Below are 19,922 nucleotides of genomic sequence, written 5' to 3'. Positions count from 1 at the left end.
TGCAGCGGCATAAAAACGGCCGCCGACGAGAGTCGGTGAAATTAATTGCGAGCGGCAGGCCCGCGGCTGCGCGCGGCTGCAAAAACGTTATGGTTCCGAAAGATTACACTGTATCCGTCCCTGGTGTCTGATGCGGATACCATATAGCGGTGGTGTGTAGTTACCAGCGAATCGACGCGTTTCTCTGATAAATATACGCGCGTTTACACGCCGAGGGCGGAGAGGCATGCACGCGCAGTTATACGATGGGAGTCGACACGTCGGTAAATTTCAGCGTGATCACCGGCCACAAGTCTTACGACAAACGAAAGAGGCTTGGCTGCGTACCATAATATTCTGTCGAATTTACGGGGCGCCATCCTTTACGGCTTTATTACAGAACTCGCGGCGTGAGTAAACCATGAATACATACGTGTTGTACGTAATTCTGATATGGGAATGCGAATTTCCTGTCCCTCACTTGGATTCGTCGATTATTGAGAAACCGAGTCACACCGTCACGCGTGAAATAGCCTTACGAGGGATCTGTTTGTCTTGCAATTCTACGATACGTTCGGATCATTTCCTCGGTCGTATAAAGTCGACATCGTTAACTTTTACTGCATTATGTATCACATGCGGCACATGCGGTAATTTTTCCGGATTTTGTTACGGATTTTAGTGGCCCATTGTTTAACACATGTAATGGTACGCAATCCGAGAGAATGACATAAATATTGCATTGCACCATGTAGGTTCTATACCTTTGTCTATATTTAAAAATAGAGTCAGGTAATAGCTACCAAGTATTACGTGAATAATTTCATTCAAATTTTCAGTTAATATAACACAAAATTTTTATTTTTTTTAATAGTTATTATCAAATGATTGATTATATAATATTATTATGTTTGATATATAATACTAAATATTTTAAATAAAATTATTTTATATTATTTTATATTAACCGAAAATGTTTGATTGAAATTATTTCATTAAACATTTAGTAGTTATTACCAGATTATTTTTTCAATATACTATAATGTTATTGTACACTCAGAGAAAAAAAACATAGTGATGACAATTATAAAGGTGACAACTATACAAGTTTTATATGTAGAACGTACATATAGCTAAAAAAAATTAAATATTTTACAGTTTTAATAATACAGTTATAAAACTTATATAGTTATCTTCATAGTTGCTGCTGCCATGTCTTTTTCACTGAGTGTACGCACCAGAAAAATGTTTTTTTTTTTTGTTAAATATTTTAATTTAATTCTATGTACATATTATAAATAGTTAATAATTTTAAAACAGAACTATTAAGTTATTGGAACGTTAATTAAATTTGAATGTGTATTGCTATTAGACATCATGTAATTATGCTAAATAAATGTACTTGTACTTCATATAAACTTTGATTTACGAGTCATAATGGGCCCTCGTTATCCATCGCTGATGGCTCATCATTGCGAAAGGCAGGCAATGTAAAGAAACTATCGATACAATTTTCCTTCATAAGAAATTGTGGATAGTACATAATTAATTTTACTCGCGACTGTTATCGTTAAATTCTTTAATTAACTGGCAACATATGGCCAAAACAACATACATGAATACATGATGGCTACGTATAACTGCTGCATACTAATGAAAACGCCTCGTCATTTGATGAATCTCGAGTCACGTATATGATTGGTGCGTCGGTTTGATTGACAATTCGAGCTTACACGTTCCTTGTGCAAGATAGAAATTTACGTTTTTTTCTTTGCAAACCGATGAGAACCACCGTCGTCATGCACAGATATTATTTGTGGAAAGACTAGTTGCGCGTTACGGACCGGTGTAACGAGTATTGCTGTCACGTCACCTGGCTTTGGAAAAATAGAATATAATTTTTACATGAAAATGGGAGGTGAATGAAGGGCTTCATCCCAGAGTTCAATCTTACGACGTAGGAAGGCCCACCGCCGATACGATCTCAAGGATCGCATCCATTTAAAGCTGACAGAGAATGGCCGTGCCACTGGAGTGTTGTTGAAAAGCATATATTTTAAATGTCGAAGGAAAGTTTTGCCATGCGCCTCAGTTTCCAAGAAACTGAAGAAATCTTTAATCCTCGCAAACAGACAAGACTTCTTGTATTACATGTTTACATCTTTCCGGATCACAGAAATTTGTATTCCGTCGCCAAATAACGAGCCGTTATTTTTTTGGACGCCCAAGAAAATTTGATATCTTATTTATCGCATGTGAAAAATATACGGAGATAAACATCGCAGACAAAATATATATATTGAAATGCAACTTTGAAATGATTTGTGAAAATTTAGAAATGCACATAAATAGTAAAATAGAAGAAAATATATATAGAAGCATGAGATGACGAAAATAAATAAAAGAAAAAAACGTTTATAACATTAAGGATATAAAGAAATTAAATATAATCTATTTATTATTGGTCAATCTTATTGCACAGAAAATAACATAATTAATTGATACATTTTCCGTATAATTTCATAAAATATGTTATTTACGCCTATGTGAGTCTTATCCTCTACAACCGAATCGTCGCCACAGGAATTGTTAATTAGGACCTTTGTCCCCGAATCGATACAAGCCGAAGGTGGAAAGGGATTCGAGCACAGCCTAGTAACATAGATGATAGAATCCGATACCGCCATAATGGACCGTGGAGATACGATCAAAATCCCATGTTTTCGCGATCACTGTGCCAGCGATTTGCTCCTCGATCGAACTGTTACATTTCGGTAAGACACGTCGATCGGAAAGCGGATGCACGTTCTACGACGATCGTTGGGAGGACACGATCACGCATCCCATCGGTGTCCGATGCGACGATAGAATTATCGGGAGACGTCAAGAAATCCAACTCTCCGTAGGCGGCTTTATAATGTTAGGACATCGCCTACCTGTACCGTGACACTTATTAAATCTCGCTCTGGCATCTTTGCCGTACCTTTCATCTCGGGTTACTACTTGGCGGTGCATGTTCGCGCACCAACCGTGCTGCCTACGCCTTGAATGTCAGGCTTCGTCGCGAGATTTGTAGGAATCAGCGTCTTTTATCCTCGAGCAGTGCGCGCCCGTTTCCGAACACTTCATCGTCGAATATTCACCGAGGTCGCCTTAGCTTTATATCTCCGTCGACAGCTGTGAATGCTTACGTTTATCCTCTTTTATCGCGTGCAACATGCACGATAACGCAGTTATATATGTATTATGTATACGCGAGCAGAAGCGAGAATCAAAACGAGTCCTCTCGAAGAAAAGTGCTCTTCAGCATCAGCGAATTCAAAAAAGTGAAAGAACATTCCGACTCAAAAATTGTATTAGATTTTTCACTGGAAACTTTTCTTGATAGTTTCCTCTTAAATTGTGCTTTATGTATTATAACATAGCGTAATGTACGTATTTACATGTTTCGTAAAATGTAAAAATAAACGCGCATAGAATATTTAAATTCAAATTGTGATGTAGATTGAAAAGAAACAATTATTTTGTAAAGTGTTTAATCCATTTTTAGACATTATTTACTTGAAACATTTATTAAGAATAAAGAAAAATAATTTATTTCCTACTCGTGTATAAAATTGAAATAGTAATGAAATAAAGTTTCGAATTTCTTTATTATATATGAATAAATATATACGTACAATTTCTTTTTATAAATAATTTGAATTAAATAAATTTTGACGAAAAAAATGCTACAATTAAAATTACCTAGAATAAAGAAAACATTTTATTTGCTATTTATTTTTTTAATTCCATTTTTAATAACGTTTGTAACTAAAACAATAAAACCGCAATTCAATTTCGAGTTCGATTTGAAAAGTTGTGAAGGTTCGATCGAGGGTGGACTAGTCTTTTTACTTGTTTGCAAACTTCTACCAAATATACTGTACAAAGGGACGATTGCATGCTTTTCAGAAACATATAATAAGACGGAAGTTGCTGTCTAGACCCAAAGACTGAAAAAGTCTACATCTTCGAGTGAAGGACTATACGTAAGAGACTATGTCTTGGAGATGGTCTACAGATCCCTGGAGAGTTCGTGTAGTATATCGCCCAAGTAGTATCCTTCGTCGTCCTTCCATCTCCAACGCAGCCGCATCTCTTGTAGACAAGGAACGAACGTTTGGTCACTTGACTCTCATATTAATCTGTGAGCGATGGCACTCAAAAAAGAAACGTCTCTACCTAACATACATATGATGAGGGTTCCTCAAGAGAGAGAGAGTTTCGTCTTTCGTTTTAGGGAGAGGCACTTAATTTATATCAATTTTATTCTCTGCGCCGCAAACAGAACGAAGACTACAACTTAACAAGACTACATTTCTTTGATGGTGAACGCGTATAAAGCATTTTGGTTAAATCCTAATGTAAAGAACGACTCTATGATCTTTATATATTGCTATTTTATTTATAAATAGCCGTGTAAAAAATTATAAAAATTGAAATGATTCTAGAAAATATTTCTAAAATCGTTTAGAGTTTATATCCACTTATAAGAGTTGTGTATAATCAGTTCCTCTTAAACGTGTTTACAAGACACAAACGAACCAAGACTAAATCATACGGTCGGAGCATGACGCATTATTATGAGAACCTTAAAAGTGCAAGAGTGCACCTGGAATTGGTGCAGTGTTCACGTTGATACGACGGCGTTATCTACGGTCCCTGACCACCCAACCCTACCGGTACGCGCGATTATGTAGCGACGCATTATGTAGCGCATACCACATGTGATAATAGGTGACAGGAAGTCGTAATCTACCTCCTCACTATCTCCCGACAAAACCGACGATTGTTTACATCGTGAGATTTTTAAACACGCTCCTAAGAGAGTAATTTATTCACGCTCCCCCCGTCATTATGTCCTCCGGTCTCTTAACGATTCACATGATAAACAGTAAACATGGCAGCATGCATCGCGTGTCGACTCGCACGATCGACCCATGAGACAATACTTAGTCGGCCGCCGTGGAGGGAAATTTGGAAGATTCGTCTTCCATTCTCACCTAGAGAAAGAGAATCTTGGAGACGATTCACTCGAACAATCGGGTGCGAAAGCCGCGCCCCACGACTATAAGCTAATTTTACGTTGAATAAAAACGCGTAATACCTCTGAAAGGGAAATCCATTTAACGTTCGCTCCGGCTTCTCAAGATAAATTGCTTTTCGAGGGTTGGGGAAGGCGGGGAGGGGGGGGGGGGGTCTTTCTAAAGCGACATTACTCGAAGTTCGGGGGTGACAGAGTTCCTTTGCGAAAGACCCGACGAGATCTCCCTCGAGAATCCCCTGTTTTGGCTTCGTTGGCTGGTGGACGCAGAGCGTAACTGTCAACCGTGACCCAACAATGAGTGCGGGGGTGGTCGCGGACGCTGTATTCGTAGTCGAAAATCCACAGGGGGCGAATATCTCAACATAGACTTCAATATGCGTCGGGAATCGTTTCCTGCATCTCTCTCTCTCTCTCTCTCTCTCTCTCTCTCTCTCTCTCTCTCTCTCTCTCTTTCTATATATATATATATATATATATATATGTATATATCTCCCTCGTCTCTATGCAATCTCGGCGGTATTGAGTATCTGCACTCCTCCAGAAAACTTCGTCTTGCCAAACATTGTACAACTACACCATTTCTATCGTGTCTAGGAAACGTTCACCAAATTTAGTGAAATGGCAACATCGATACTTTCTTTATTGGATTTCTTTATCAAACTTTTTGAACTAGTAATATATATATATATATATATATATATATATATATATATATATCGAACAATAATTTTTGTTTATGAAAAGGAAAAGTTTATGAAATTACTTTAATGTATTTTTTGTTATTGAAGAGAATATATAATAAAAATGAAATACAATGACATAGAGCTCGGCTCTATTTATAACTTTTCTTATAACAATAGAACGATTAAAGTACGACAGTTATGAAAGTTATAAATTTAAAGGCAAATAGATTTGGATAAATGTTATCGTTCGGACTTATACGCGACGTATGCTTATCACCCCTTATTGTTAGAGAAATTACCTCTGCACCTATAAATCATACTCGCAAATAGCACATTCTGATAAATCGTGGTAACAAAACAGTCTGTTATTTATTAGGTTACAACGTTCCGATAAATCGCGTTAGCAAAACAGTCTATTATATTTGCTAGATTGCAGCGGTTCTCATAACGCGATTAGTGACCTGAAATGACTTTATGCATGTTTAATCATACGCATTAAATTATCATCGGATACACTAGAAATAAATGCATATTATATTTGCATTCGTATGGAATGGCTTTGCTAAAGTATCTAAAAATTTAGCTATATATATATATATATGTAGATTTGAAAATAATTTCGTTTGGGCTATTAAAATAATTATACACAGAGAAAAATGTGATAATTTTTATTTTATAAAACTAGTAAAAATATTCTGGCTATTTTTGCCAAACTCATGACAAACTTAACCTGCCTAGAATATAAAAATATCAGAGATGTAAAGTAAAAAAATATATTATAATTATAGTAAAAATCCATTCAAATATTATTATCTTACAATAAAGTAAATCATACTGTCCTTAAGATATTGTAAGCAACAACTCTCAAAATTTACTTTACAACAAAAAATATCTTTTATAGTATGGCATAACTACTATGACTATAATTGAACGATCGCTCATTTATTAAAAAAGTAAAGTAAATTTTACGTAAGTGGGCGCCTATTCTTATATGGATCTGTCAATTCCAAATGACTAGAATTTTAACGCATATTACTTTATATTTTTCTTCATGTATGTATATGGTTCAAACTTGCTAGAATATTAAAACTTTTTGCATTGTTATCAACATTTAACCTGGGAAAACCCATCTGGGATATTTTTCATCCCAGCGACGAAAAAATATGAATTGTTATAAAATATTGTTTAACGTATGTTTCTTTTTTTTATAACTATTCTTTACGTACCTTTAAATATGTAATTTTATCAAAAAACTCGAAAAAACATAAAAAGCGTTATATTAATTTATTTTTAAAAAATACTGTTATATCAGATTATTTAATATGTTTATATTTGTTTCTAGTTACTTTTTTCCATAAAAGTGTGATTAAATTCATATTCATAGATCTGTATTCAGAACGCGCTTTTATTAATGAACGCTTTTCTGTCTGAAATTCTATAGTACACGTAATGTAAACTATATGCTAAATACACTCTAACAGTATAAAAGCGCATTCTGAATATGGTCTATAATGTTGTCAAATATTAATTAATCGGAAAATAATTAATAATATGTAATAATATTAATAATAGTAATTTTAATTGGGGTATCAAGACATCAGATAATCATTTATGTAAAAAAAGTTCAAGAGTATTCCCGTGTTAAGGAGATCTTAAACCAATAAGAGTTACCGACAATTGCAGATTGCCAAGTTCTCCGAACTGGCTTCATAGATCACCAAATCTAAATAATAAAAGGAGCCTTAAGCGTTCTACATAATTATTTTGATGATCCGATAAACTGATGTTCAAGTCTGTATCTAACTAAAGTTTTAGATATCTCAGCAAAATCGTTCTTTCTGCGTGACAGTCATATATCTTGGTATACAGCTCATTAAAACTAAGCTACTGCGATGCAAATTTGCAGAAAGGAATTCACATGACCTCGTCGAATCGCCATTCCTCTTTTGACCTTTAAACTCCTCCCGAGCCATCCTTCCCCCCCCCCCCTCTCATTCTTTACCCTCTCGATCCGATTACTAGCCGAGAGATTGCAACGGACCACCTGGCTCGTACGGGGAATTACATTCGCCGTCCGGTCGAGAGTAACGTCTAGACTCTACGTCTGAAGCCTCGCGAAATGGTAATCGGAACCTGTCCCGAGTCGAACCGTCGTCGCCGTTCCTTTGCAACGTTAAGATGCAGACGTGCGGACGCTGAAGAGGAATCACTAACCCAAAACCTTCCTCTTGTCATTTCCTTAGCCAGCGGGGAAAAGCCCGATGGTCCTGAGAGCCTTGTGTCCTCTTGCAGCTCGCGGATATCGACTAGAATATTACGACGACTAGGATATTACCGTCGTCTGAAAGGAAACCTGACAACGTAGGTATATACTCGCGAGGAGCCTATCCATAGTGACGTCTATGCGCGAGCTATGAAGAAAGGTTTTCGAAGGATTGACGTTGGATCGCGATACGGAATTCGTTTGACATTGAGAGCGTCGAAACGAATGTTTAGCATGAATGAATTTGTAAAAGACTATTGCTATTGGCATATGCGAGATATGCTATCGTAAATATGTGTCTCCTCAACAATAGGGCTTCTTTGACGTATTTGAAACTGATTTTTGATATAGGAAATGTTTTTGATGCTTTCCGTGAGACTCTTTTTCTACATTTTGTTATTATGTCCTTTATATTATATCTTTTCTAAATTAAGTTCAACTGTATAAAATCATATCACTGTAAAAAATAAACTATTAAGTTTAACTTAACAGATTTTATGAATCTCAACATTTTTGCGTAACTCAGAAAGTCCACTATAAATAAAAATTAATATTTTATTTTTTGTAGTATAACTACATTCAAATTAAATCAGCATATGAGCTTTGTTCTCCACCTTTACTCTGTTCCCTCTTATTATATTATTACCTGCATTGTATAAAAATAAAAAGTTTAGAACATGACTCACTTTTTTCAAAAGTGAGATAATTCAAAAAATTAAGTTTACAGGAAAGAGAAAAAACTATTTTTTGACAAAAAAATTATTAACTATACTTAAATAATATAGATAAAAAGAATATATTTTTAATAATATGATGATATGTATTAGTTTTATTATTTTTATTTACAATTCTTAAAAAATTAGTCTTTTTGAGTTGTGACGATTTTAACCACTTTCTATAAAGTTAAATTAATTCACTTTTGATGATTGATAAGATAATGTTTGCCTTGCTCATCCATGGAAAGATCGATTGTGCTAAAAAAAAATTTGCTTAAAAAAAATTAAATTTGTAAATAATTTTGTTGGACCATTAATAAAATAACTTTTATTAGAAACTGCATATGAACTGTAAAAAATTAGATATTCTGTAGCAATCAGTTTGAATTTCCAACAAAATAATTTTGAAAGTCCAATCAAATTACTTTCAGATCTGTATCCAGAAAAATTTTTAATCTTCCAGCAAAATCCTTCTTTCTGTGCAATAACTCGAAAATCATGTTTTTTTTTTGGATGTGTTATTTTTGAAGTGAAGAAAAAGAAACGATATATCGCAAAATTCGGACTTACGGAAAATTCAACGTACAATATAATATTCGGCCTTTCACATATTGTACGTGAGTTTACAACCGTAATAAACATGCCAATTCCCCGTCCTTTTTTTTCTTTCGAAACACATAAACGACATCTCTCACACGCCTAATTTTTCGCACGCGTGTCTACTACGAACGTCCATATCGTGGGCGCAACGTGACGTTCGCGAAAGCGCATAAAATCCGGTGGCAGACAGTTACGCGATACTCTCTTTCTCTCTCTCTCTCTCTCTCTCTCTCTCTTTCTACGCAATGATGCTGAACGGCTCCATTTTACATCGGCGTCACTCTCGTGCGCGATAACGAACGGAATGGCGAGCAGTCAGGCAGAAAAAACGAAGGTCGACGGTATTTTTAGCCGGAATCCTGCGACAAAAAAGTTTCTCGCGACGTTTAAACGGCTTCATATCTCGCAGGTATTCCAGACGATGACGACGACGACGACGAGGGTGTTACTTATTAATTCGCTTCTCCCACCACAGTCGACTGCTTTAATCATACATTTTTACAGACGCTTTTATCGATGAAGTTTACCATCGTGTAGCGAACGTTCAGCGACGAATCATTCGCAGCAACGACACGGTAGGCATCATTTGCCGGCAGCGACACGCGAATTGAAAAGTTTATCGCGTCGACCCGCGCACGCGGACCCGGGATCGTCGAACTCGTTCGCTTCGTGTCCTCGAGCCTCGATCTCGATACGAGGAGGTAGGTAGGTCCTCCTCGGAACCGGTCGTGACTGTACCTACACGGGACGTCGTTAATACCACGCGAGAGCGAATCCACCTACGAGCCGAGGGGATGACCGCGTCTCGCCGCTCGTAACCAGCCCGAAAAGAAAGCAGTAAGTCGCTCGGGCTCGACTTGGAAAGGAGACGAGAAGAAGAAAGAGAGAGAGAGAGAGAGAGAGAGAAAAGCAAAGAAAGGAAGAAAGAGAACTGCAGACTGATAATAAGTGGTCGTGAATCCCGAAGACTCGGAGCAGAAAAGGAGGTAGAGGGAAAGAAGGAGGAAGAGTAGGGATCCTGGTCGACCGTCTCTCGTTATCCACCGCGTGACGTCACCGCGCGCGTGTGGTGTGTGGCCCCGACGATGCCCTGCGTCGTGGTCGGGAGAGGGGAGGGGGGATGGATGTGCATCCGCACGTTCCGCATCGTGTACGCGCGCTCGTGTGTATGTACTGTATGTACACACAGGTGGTGCACCGCACCACCCGACGAGGTGCTACGTCCGCGACTCCTCGCGAGACATGCTCCTATGCGTGTATAGTTGTGTACGCGTATACATCCGCATACGTATAAATACATGCACGCGCCGTACGAGCGTCGAGCGCGCGTGCATGGTTAAACAGAGTCGAGTAGTAGAGACTGCGACGGCAAGCGGCGCAGGCAGCGTCCGAGGGACGAGAGATGCATGACGGTGCACTGCTCGCTGGCGTATAGCCGGTATAGCGTATACTATACAAGCCGAAGGGAAGGCTGCTGGTAGGGGCCAGCAGGGGGAGCCGAGGGGCCGAGGTAGTCGTGGCCGAAGAGCGACGGAAACGTACGAGAGTAGCAGTCGTCGCTCCGTCGCTTCCCTTTCCACATCGCCGCTCGTTCAGCTCGTTCTCTTTGTCCTACTCGCGGCTGGCGACGATCGTTTTGACTCCGTACTCTCCGTAGCTCTCTCGTGTCTCCTCGCTCGGGTTCGCGTCGCCTCGGAGAGTAGTCGGAGTAGTCGGAGAGTCGGAATTCGGAGTCAGTGAGTCCGTGTCTGTCGTCGTGGTAGGATCGCGCGCGTCACTTCTTTCTCCCGACTCTCGTCGTGTTCTCTCGTCATTCCGTGAGCGAGCGAGCGCGTAAAATAATATTTGGAGAAATCCGCTCCGTTGTGTGCCTGTGCATAAACGCGATTCGGAGTACATACCAGTAGAGTACATATCAACACGCCCAGCGCGACGCTCCATGTGCGCACGCCGTGCCGTATGTAAACGCTGCCTGATGTTTACGGATCTGAATCTATCTAGTGTTCTCGTCGTTCTCGATCGCTCACTCGTGTTCTTCGCACGTACACGCGCGCCTCTGTCCGGCAGCACGGCAAAGTGACTACCGACCGACGAACTTGTTCTATCGTCGTGGAATCGAGCGTGTTTTATCATCCGGCGTGTTTAGAATCGAACGGGCCGGCCGGTGCGTTTTTATCAGGACGAGAGACAATGGATTAATTCTCGCCAGGGTGCGAGCAGCTACCAGGCGCGGCGGCTGCAACTGGCTCGGTCCAAGTTATAAGCGGAGTGGAGCACAGCGGGAGTAAGCGATAAATCAAGGTGAGAATCCGGCTTTGTTTTCGAGAAGGGTTGCACGATAGCCGCGCACGGTCTTTCATTGACCAGCCTCACCGGGCCCGCCGAACCTTTTGCATCCTCTCTTTCTTTCTCTCTCTCTCTCTCTCTCTCTCTCTCTCTCTCTCTCTCTCTCTCTCCTGTTCTCTCTGCGTTTCTTCCTTCTATTCCGTTCCGTTCGGACGAGGCTTTCTCCTCCCTCTTGACTCTTTTCCGTTTCTCTCTCTCTCTCTCTCTCTCTCTGTTAGATCCCTCTGCGAATACTGCAAACGAGCATTCAACGAGCGCGTAGCATATATTCCATCGGCCTTCTGTCCTCTCCACATTGCCGTACGCTGCTCCTCTGCAGCGCGCGAAGGCGGATTCGAGGGAAAGAGAAAGAAAGAAAAAGGGAAGAGGAAAAGAGATACAACGCGTCGTTTCTCCGAGTTCGGCTTGGACGACGGGATCTTGACTGCGATTCTGTTCTCCCATCGACTCTCTCTACTGCCGCTGTCTTCCTATGCAAATCCATACCGGCGGAAAGTCGTTAATAGTCGAAAGCAATGCGTGAGGATCTATGTGTCATTTAATAAGTCCTCCCTTCGCGAAAATGAACAGCGCACAGAGTTCGATAACCTTTCCTTGACAGATAAATTGTGAAAAATTGAGCGATTCGTTACTATTTCAAACGTGACGTGAAAAATTGATGTTCAGAGAATATTTAATACTTTTCGTTTGAGAGCCAACGGAAAAACTAGATAGATCACAAAAAATAAGTGCCTGTCGGAAGCATGATGTTATCGTTTCTCCAGTTTTCGACCGGAAACTTCGGCTTTTGTACCAAATCTCCGGCACACGCAAAAAACTTCGATCAGAGTGTCGATTTTCCTCCGATTTTTTGAAGGATATTTCCCACAGGAGAGTCAGATTTAATGACTGATTTTTTTAGAGAACACACTGTAGGATTTCTATTTTTTCGCAGTTTCGGTGCTATTTATAATAATTATCGATCTTCAGTGGAAATACTAATCGATAGTCGTCTGAACTGTTTAAAAAAAATTAATTTTAATCAGTTCAACTACTCTTCATATTTTTTTTAGTTATCTTAGTTCTAAGATGTAGAAAAAAGATGAAGAATTTGACCTGAAATTAAAGTTAATCTACATTGATAGACATGGGTACGAGAAAAATGTCTGGAATTCTAGTTGGAATTCTAGAAATTCTCTTGAAAATGGACGAATTAGAATTTTTTTGTTAAATCTAATAGAATTCTAATTGAGATAACCAGAATTCTAATTAATATAATCAGAATCTTTTAATTCCTCTATTTTCAATTAGTTATGTTTCTTAATGTATTTAAAAATTTAACTAGATACAAATTTGAAAATAATTTTGTTGAATCATCGAAATAATTAATGTAGAATGCTCAAGTGTTGACAATGTTGCAAAAAGTTTTAGTATTCTAACAACTATATATAGTTGGACCATTCTACATTCAAACAAAATTATTTTTAGATCTAGTACCAAATTTTTAGGTACTTCAACAAAACTGTTTTTTCTATGCATGAGAAAAGGTGAAATCAATTCTTAATCCCTAACGAAAATACAAACCTGTTTATCCTTTTCATGATATCGTAATACGATTTACGACTGTATTCAAACACAACAAATATTTCCAGTTAAAATTTCTTAGTACTCTCTCGAGTTAGAATAGATTCGCAGACAGGATGCACCACGATTCGCAGCTAGACGCGTTATGATTAATCGGATGTGTACACACCGAGAGTGCTTAATACAGTGCAATCATTGTTATCCCGCGGGATGGCGGATGCTTATTTGCTTAATATCCCAGTTGACTATACAAATCTGCTGTTGCGTTTTCTTGATGGTTGGATGCCTTGGAGTTCACATGGAAGTTCATATCAGCAAAACGCCTACACATTGCATAGCATATGCGATAATTTTAATTACACGCATGAAATAGGATCAATTAAAGAGAATCTAGATGTAAGCATATTTTACAATTAGTGTGAAGTAAAGGGAAGAATAAATTTTGATAAAGTATATTTAAAAATTTAGCTGAGTACAGATTTAAAGATAATTTTGTTAGACCAACAAAATAATTATGTAGGACGTCCAAGCTGTTTGTTAAAATTTAAAAACTTTTTATAGCATTACTCATTATGCTTGAGCATCCTACATAATTATTTTGATGGTCCGACAGAATTATTGTCGGTTTTGTACGTAGCTAAATTTTTATATAAAATTATTCTTTTCACATTAATGATATACGTATAAATTTGTTTAATTTATTACGTAATTATATAATTTCACCAAATTACTGTAATTTAAAATGTTAATTTTGAGTTCTAAAAAGCCGAGAAGAACTTTATAATGAATTATTCGTCCAGTGAGTTTTGTAATTTTACTGTGTACGCTACAATAGAATTTTCATTATAATACGAAAAATGTGTAATATGATTTTTAAAAAATTATTAAATGATGAACAGTGTATTTTTTGCATTGCATTGTTATATCTATATATCCGAGAGAAAAAGCAAATTTTACACAATTAGCACCTTTTTTTAAATTATTTTTAAAATTCCGATTTGAAATAATGTTTTAATTAGGATAGAAAATACACATAATTCATTTTCTTCTCCATGTTATATCCACTTCCAAGTGTATCTTATGAGTTTAAAAAATTTAAACACTGCTACCTTAGAGAATATACTGAGAGAAAAATGTACAAAATTTGAATAATACTATCTGAATATTTAAACATATTTGATACAAGAACATTAATTTGATTTAAGTATCATTATTTTATTTAATAAATATTTATTTGCCGTAAGTAAATAAATTAGTATTACTCACAAATATTATTAAAATTTAAAGTTGTCATATTTTTCTACACAAACACTTATTGGCACAGTTACAAATTTGTTGTTTTTCCAAAAATCTTTTCTTATTAGGATCAATTTCCTTTATCTCAAAAATGTTAAAAATTTTCACATATTACTTTTATATTAACGGAACGTTTTATATAAATGTCACTTAAAATTTATACTAGATAGCATTTATGTATGTCTCACAAGCGTTTTAAAAATATTTTCAAATGTAGCATCGGTTATTACTGACTGCGGGACATCACTGAAACATTAAGTTAACTGCCGTAACAGTCAACGTGTCAATTTTTTCCGTGTCGATTTTTTGTTTCTAAAATTTATCAGTGTTAAGGTATTCTTTCTTCAAGAGACGCACGCTAATCTAGAGAGCCATATTGCGTTATTCGCTGGAAACAAAAAAGTGCACGTTTATACTGAATTTCTGAAAAGAGGCTAATCTCTTATTTGTCATTGCCATATCACAAATGTCACAATACACACGCACGCGAACGAAGTTTCGTGTTAGCGTAGAATTGCGCATAACGAATTACCATAAATATCGTGACGATAATGTGAAGTCCACGTCCTTGGTTAGGATTCTCATCGAGAAAGCAGCGACGATCGCGTTTATCCGGGGCGTGTCCGCACAATCGAATTCGCCGAAAGCATGCATATATGTTGGACGCTGGACGCGACGTGAATCACGAAAAAAAAAAAAGGACTCGCGTGAATGACAGCGTATAGCGTTTGTTTGAACTCGACCACACGCCCACGCACGCGGGATACGATCCCGAACCGTGGACAGAAAAGAAGCGTCGCGGAACCGCATCCGACGTTTATCTGTCAGGTTTTTTACGACTATCGCGTGTATCTTCCGGCGTGTATACCAGCGCTCTCGTTAAATTTGCGCCGCATACGCACGCACGCACGCACGCACGCAGGCAGGCTATTTACGAGCGCGCAGCCCGCGTATTTTTCGCATTCGCGCGATTAGCTATTCCGCAGCTCAGCTCAGGATTCGGCGCGCGATAGCGCGTTGAAACTTTATTGCACCTTAATTTTCCCAGCGGATGAATCGGATATTTACAACCGACGATAAGGACGATGCCAGCGCTGCTTTGTAAGGTGTCGTAGGGAGCCGAAAAGAAGCCGCCAACTTGCAACTTGCAGCGTCGTAACGCCTAATTACATTCGCCGCGAACATATCGTACATATTTGCATCGCAAATCTTTCACCAGGTAGTCGTCGACGTTGTTAATTTCACTCGCCTTGCCTCGCATGAATACATCAAGATAGAGATCAAGACTGGTACGAATATCGAAAGAACGTATCGTACATACGAATGAAGTAAATATCAATATCTTTTAACATCAGCACTTCTCGTAATTGTTTTTTAAATTAAGTTCCTTATTACAGAGAAAATTCTGAGATGATGAAAATACATCTCTTCTTGGAATTGTAATAATAAAAGTAGATTCAGAGATACTCGAAGATTGTTTGTTGACGATATTAATAATTTATATCTTGCTTGAAAGAAAACAGACACTGCTATTCTCTTTTATCGTGTATTGTAGTTGTCTTTTATCATATATTGGATATTAAGATTCCCTCTTTCTTTCGCTTTCTATCGATGATATTGATAGATTATACTTTCAAAATATCACACAGAACATTCCTAAAGTATCGGAATATTGAAGTAGAAGTATCGATATTCCGACTATATCGGAGCATTGCTGCTTATATTGTCATAAAACTTTTGACGGAATATCCACTAAAAACTCTCGATAGAATTTTACATCACCATAACGGAAAATTCTCGATTATTCTTGGCCGTGCGTTTTTAGGACAATCGCCCTAATCGTTGTTGGAACGATGTTATCTTATCGTTTCCCATACTCACGTGACTCTTGACTGTTTCGTTACGCAAAGTCGCCAGTTTAATCTTTGACCGAAGTCTTGCAGTTTCAGAATGTATTCCAAATCGTGCGGAACCTGTTAAATCGCCACAGTATTATCTACGCAGATAAAAATCTTAAAACTAGAACCACCGATGCTATTCCGCGAGATACCGATTTATCAATTTTTTCTATTCTTGTTTTCAATTAATGAAAAAAAATTATTTTGATATTACTTGTATCCTTATAATTATTTCTATTATATTCATATATTTTTAATATTCGGAATATCTAGTTTCAAAAAAATTGAAATGATTAGCAGAGCGAAAATAGCACCATTGATAATTCTACATTGGAAAACGATTATAATTTGTATTAGACTGATGAGAATATATCAATTAAGAGAATCCTATTTTCGATCGAAATAAACCTTGTTAGTTTAAGTAAATATTTCAATGTGAATTGTATATATTTAAATTTCCGCGCTACGTGAAATCTTGTTCAGTCTTGAAACGCAATTATGAAGAGAATCAGAATAGTAATATTACATACTAAATTGCCACGCTGGCAATGATTTAATAATTATATAAATATATAAATTATTTAAAATATGTATAAATAATGAGAAATCAAAAATTTTTTTCAGTGTGATTAAGTAATATAACATCAACTCGAACCAATTTGAGATGTGCTTCAGAGAATAAATACTCAAAATATTTCAATAGCTCGAGATTATCGGTAGATGTCATTTTTGCTCTATAAAAATCTCGGAGAGAAAATATAATGTTGTGCATTTTACGTTTATCATTTTATGCTCGTCAAAGCTAACGCGAGGAAGATATAAAGCAGCTTCCGTTAAGGATAAGATTGAAAGCGTCGCGAACAACGACACTTATGGACGGCAATAATTACCGCGAGCTCGTTTTGTTCGTGCGCCGCGATCGTCGTCTGACAAAGCAATAAAAAGACCGAGTTCTCTCGTTTGCAGTGATATATCGTTCCGTGCAGGTGGAAGACGTCTATAAGCACCAAACGGGCGATATCCTTTTGGATATTTCAGCGCCCATTTGAGTCCTTTTATTATTCTCTTGGGCGAGGCTGCCACGTAGCCGACGCAATTAAAATGCACTATAATTGACTCGTTTCAAATACCGACGAAAAGGTGAATTATGTCGCGAACACATCGACATCGAATGAACGATGAAACCGGGTCGAGCGTGCTAAGCGTTTAACATCGAAAAGCGATACAATTTGCCGCTCAGCATCGCGATTACTTTATGGGCACTTCATCGGGGGGGTTGGCTTTAGGGTGACAATGTGTTAAGCCGCATAGAGCGATTTTATAGGCTAGCGCTCCCCGCTGAAACAGACTATAAATCATTAACGAGGTCGGGGATACGCCGTTGTGGTTCTCGTCTTCTTTATTTCCAAACTGTTACTATTATAAATCTCGGATTATAGACAATTAAATATCTCTTACTCAATTATTAAGTAAAGATTTATCTCATTTTTAATTTATCCCGGGTACTTGTTTACAGCTTCCTTGTATTTACTCCTGCGTGGTGATTAATTATTTTATATAATTTCATTTGCAACAATGTATCTGCATATTTAAGAACTGACATGTGCTGTCTTCAGTCGTTAACTTCGGCCCTCAGTTTATAGACGGCGTAATCGATTGAACGTACGAGTTTGTACGTTTCGCGAGAGAGACATGGTGAGCGAGAATACATTTCGCCTCCCTTTGTCCAAAGTATACCTCGGCATGTTCGACGCGATGTCGGAGAACACGTCCATCCGTTTTGCAAATGGATTCGCGGAGGCTCATTCCAGTGGCTTTTCGACGCTCGAGAGTCGGGCCCCAAGCCTAAAAAAATCTATGAATGGCGAAGGCGATCCGGAGCTGTGAAAAGCAAGGGGCTTAATGAAAGAAAGAAAATGTTTACACAGACTGGAGAGGGAGAGCGAGAATAAATAAAGGGTGAGAGAAAGAGAGAGTTGGGGGGGAGGGGGGAGCAGAGATGCGCGGAGAACGTTCAAACCTGCGGCCCTCGGCTGCTCACTCCTTGTTTTCATTTTTTGTTCGAATGCTCGACAAAAGTTTGTGGGCTCTCTGATATTTCCCAGTAGTCTAGCAATCTGAATGAGAAACATTAGGAAAAGAACGCCATTGTCGTATTTTTGCGTTCTCGAGAGCGTTATTTACGACGAAACTTGGCCCGTTTCGTTTATATGAATGATAAAACGTTGGAACGTTGTATCTCGACAAGCAACACACCGGATATTTTTCTGTTTTTCGATCTAATTTATCGAAGTCAAAGTGCCCTCGATTATTCTAATGAATTTTTTATCCCAAAATATATCAAAGAAACATAAAATTGTGTTATTTGATATTTTAACAACTCAGCTATTAATTATGTGTGTGAATCTTCCTCTTAAATAAGAAAAGAATCCTTTTATCGAGGAAATTTAATTATTGGAAAAAGCAATAAAAGACACAAAAACAATAATGCGTATCTATAATGTGTCATGGTAATGCACGCATATCTTTTGTGGTCACTTTATAGCTTCATCATTTCTGCATTTTTCTTGATAATTATGCGGTACTCGTGTACTCACATCTGTATTTACGGTATGATTCACATGTTAACATTGTAACCGTCTGTAAAATATCTTTAGATTTAATAAGAAAAATGCATATAGAAAAAAAAGAATATAACTTACCTCTTACACACATTTAAAATTCGCGTGCTAGAGACTCAACGATATGGACTTATCGATAAGAGCGCGAAGTAGCGATAGCGGAGATAACATCCTCTGCCAAATCCAATATTTGAGAACCTATGATTCGTCAGCTATGTATAGTTTTACAATCTGTTAACACTCTTTTTATAATCCCGTTCTTTTATGATATTTTCTTATAGTGAAGTTTCCCTGCACGATGTGAACATACAGTGGCTGCCAAAAGTTTTCCATGAGTAATTTACTTTATTGCCCAGATAAAAAATTTTTACAACAGATATCTGATAAATTAGAATTTAATTAAGATTCAAACCAGAAAATTCTTATTTGTTCATTTTCAATCAGAATTTCAATTAACGCAATCAGATTCTCTTTCGAGTATTTTTCGAGTAATATTTAAAATCGTGTTCTAAATTGATCATAACAAGAATTTTATCAACTTGTAAAATGAAAAACTGATTGACAAAAATGATCGCGAAATTATACGTCGGTTGGAAACTTTCGACAGTAATTGTACATCTTCGGACGAGGGTAATAAAACACCTCGGAATAATCAACTTCAATATCTCATTAAATCACAAATTAAAGAGTAAAAATATTTTTCAATCAAACTATAGAATCAATGAAGCACCCAACACGTGACTGTGTAATTTTTACTCTGCTTCCTTTGTCAACATTTTTCACGGTCAACAGTATCACGAGCTAAAATTCGCGTTAACGGACGCGGATTTTTCTGTCAACGACGCGCACGGCGTGCAGAGGTTAAACA

The 19,922-nt window shown here is 37.6% G+C and overlaps 1 protein-coding gene across 3 annotated transcripts in view; it reads left to right on the top strand.

Annotated features, from left to right (window-relative positions):
• fz2 (frizzled 2) overlaps positions 1-19,922 on the top strand; it is an 86,341-nt gene that overhangs the window by 40,823 nt on the left and 25,596 nt on the right. The window contains exon 1 of one of the 3 annotated variants that reach the window (XM_011068082.2): positions 5,950-11,631. The exons of the other annotated variants lie outside the window; for them this stretch is intronic. The gene's annotated coding sequence lies outside the window, so the exon portion shown is untranslated. Of the gene's footprint in view, positions 1-5,949; positions 11,632-19,922 lie in introns of those variants that run through there. 3 annotated transcript variants of the gene reach the window in all.

Source organism: Acromyrmex echinatior, chromosome 2 (assembly GCF_024713525.1).
Source record: "Acromyrmex echinatior isolate Ae372 chromosome 2, ASM2471352v2, whole genome shotgun sequence".
Taxonomy (NCBI): Eukaryota; Metazoa; Arthropoda; class Insecta; order Hymenoptera; family Formicidae; genus Acromyrmex; species Acromyrmex echinatior.
The sequence above is the reverse complement of the archived record's forward strand: the minus strand, read 5'-3'. Positions and strand labels throughout refer to the sequence as shown.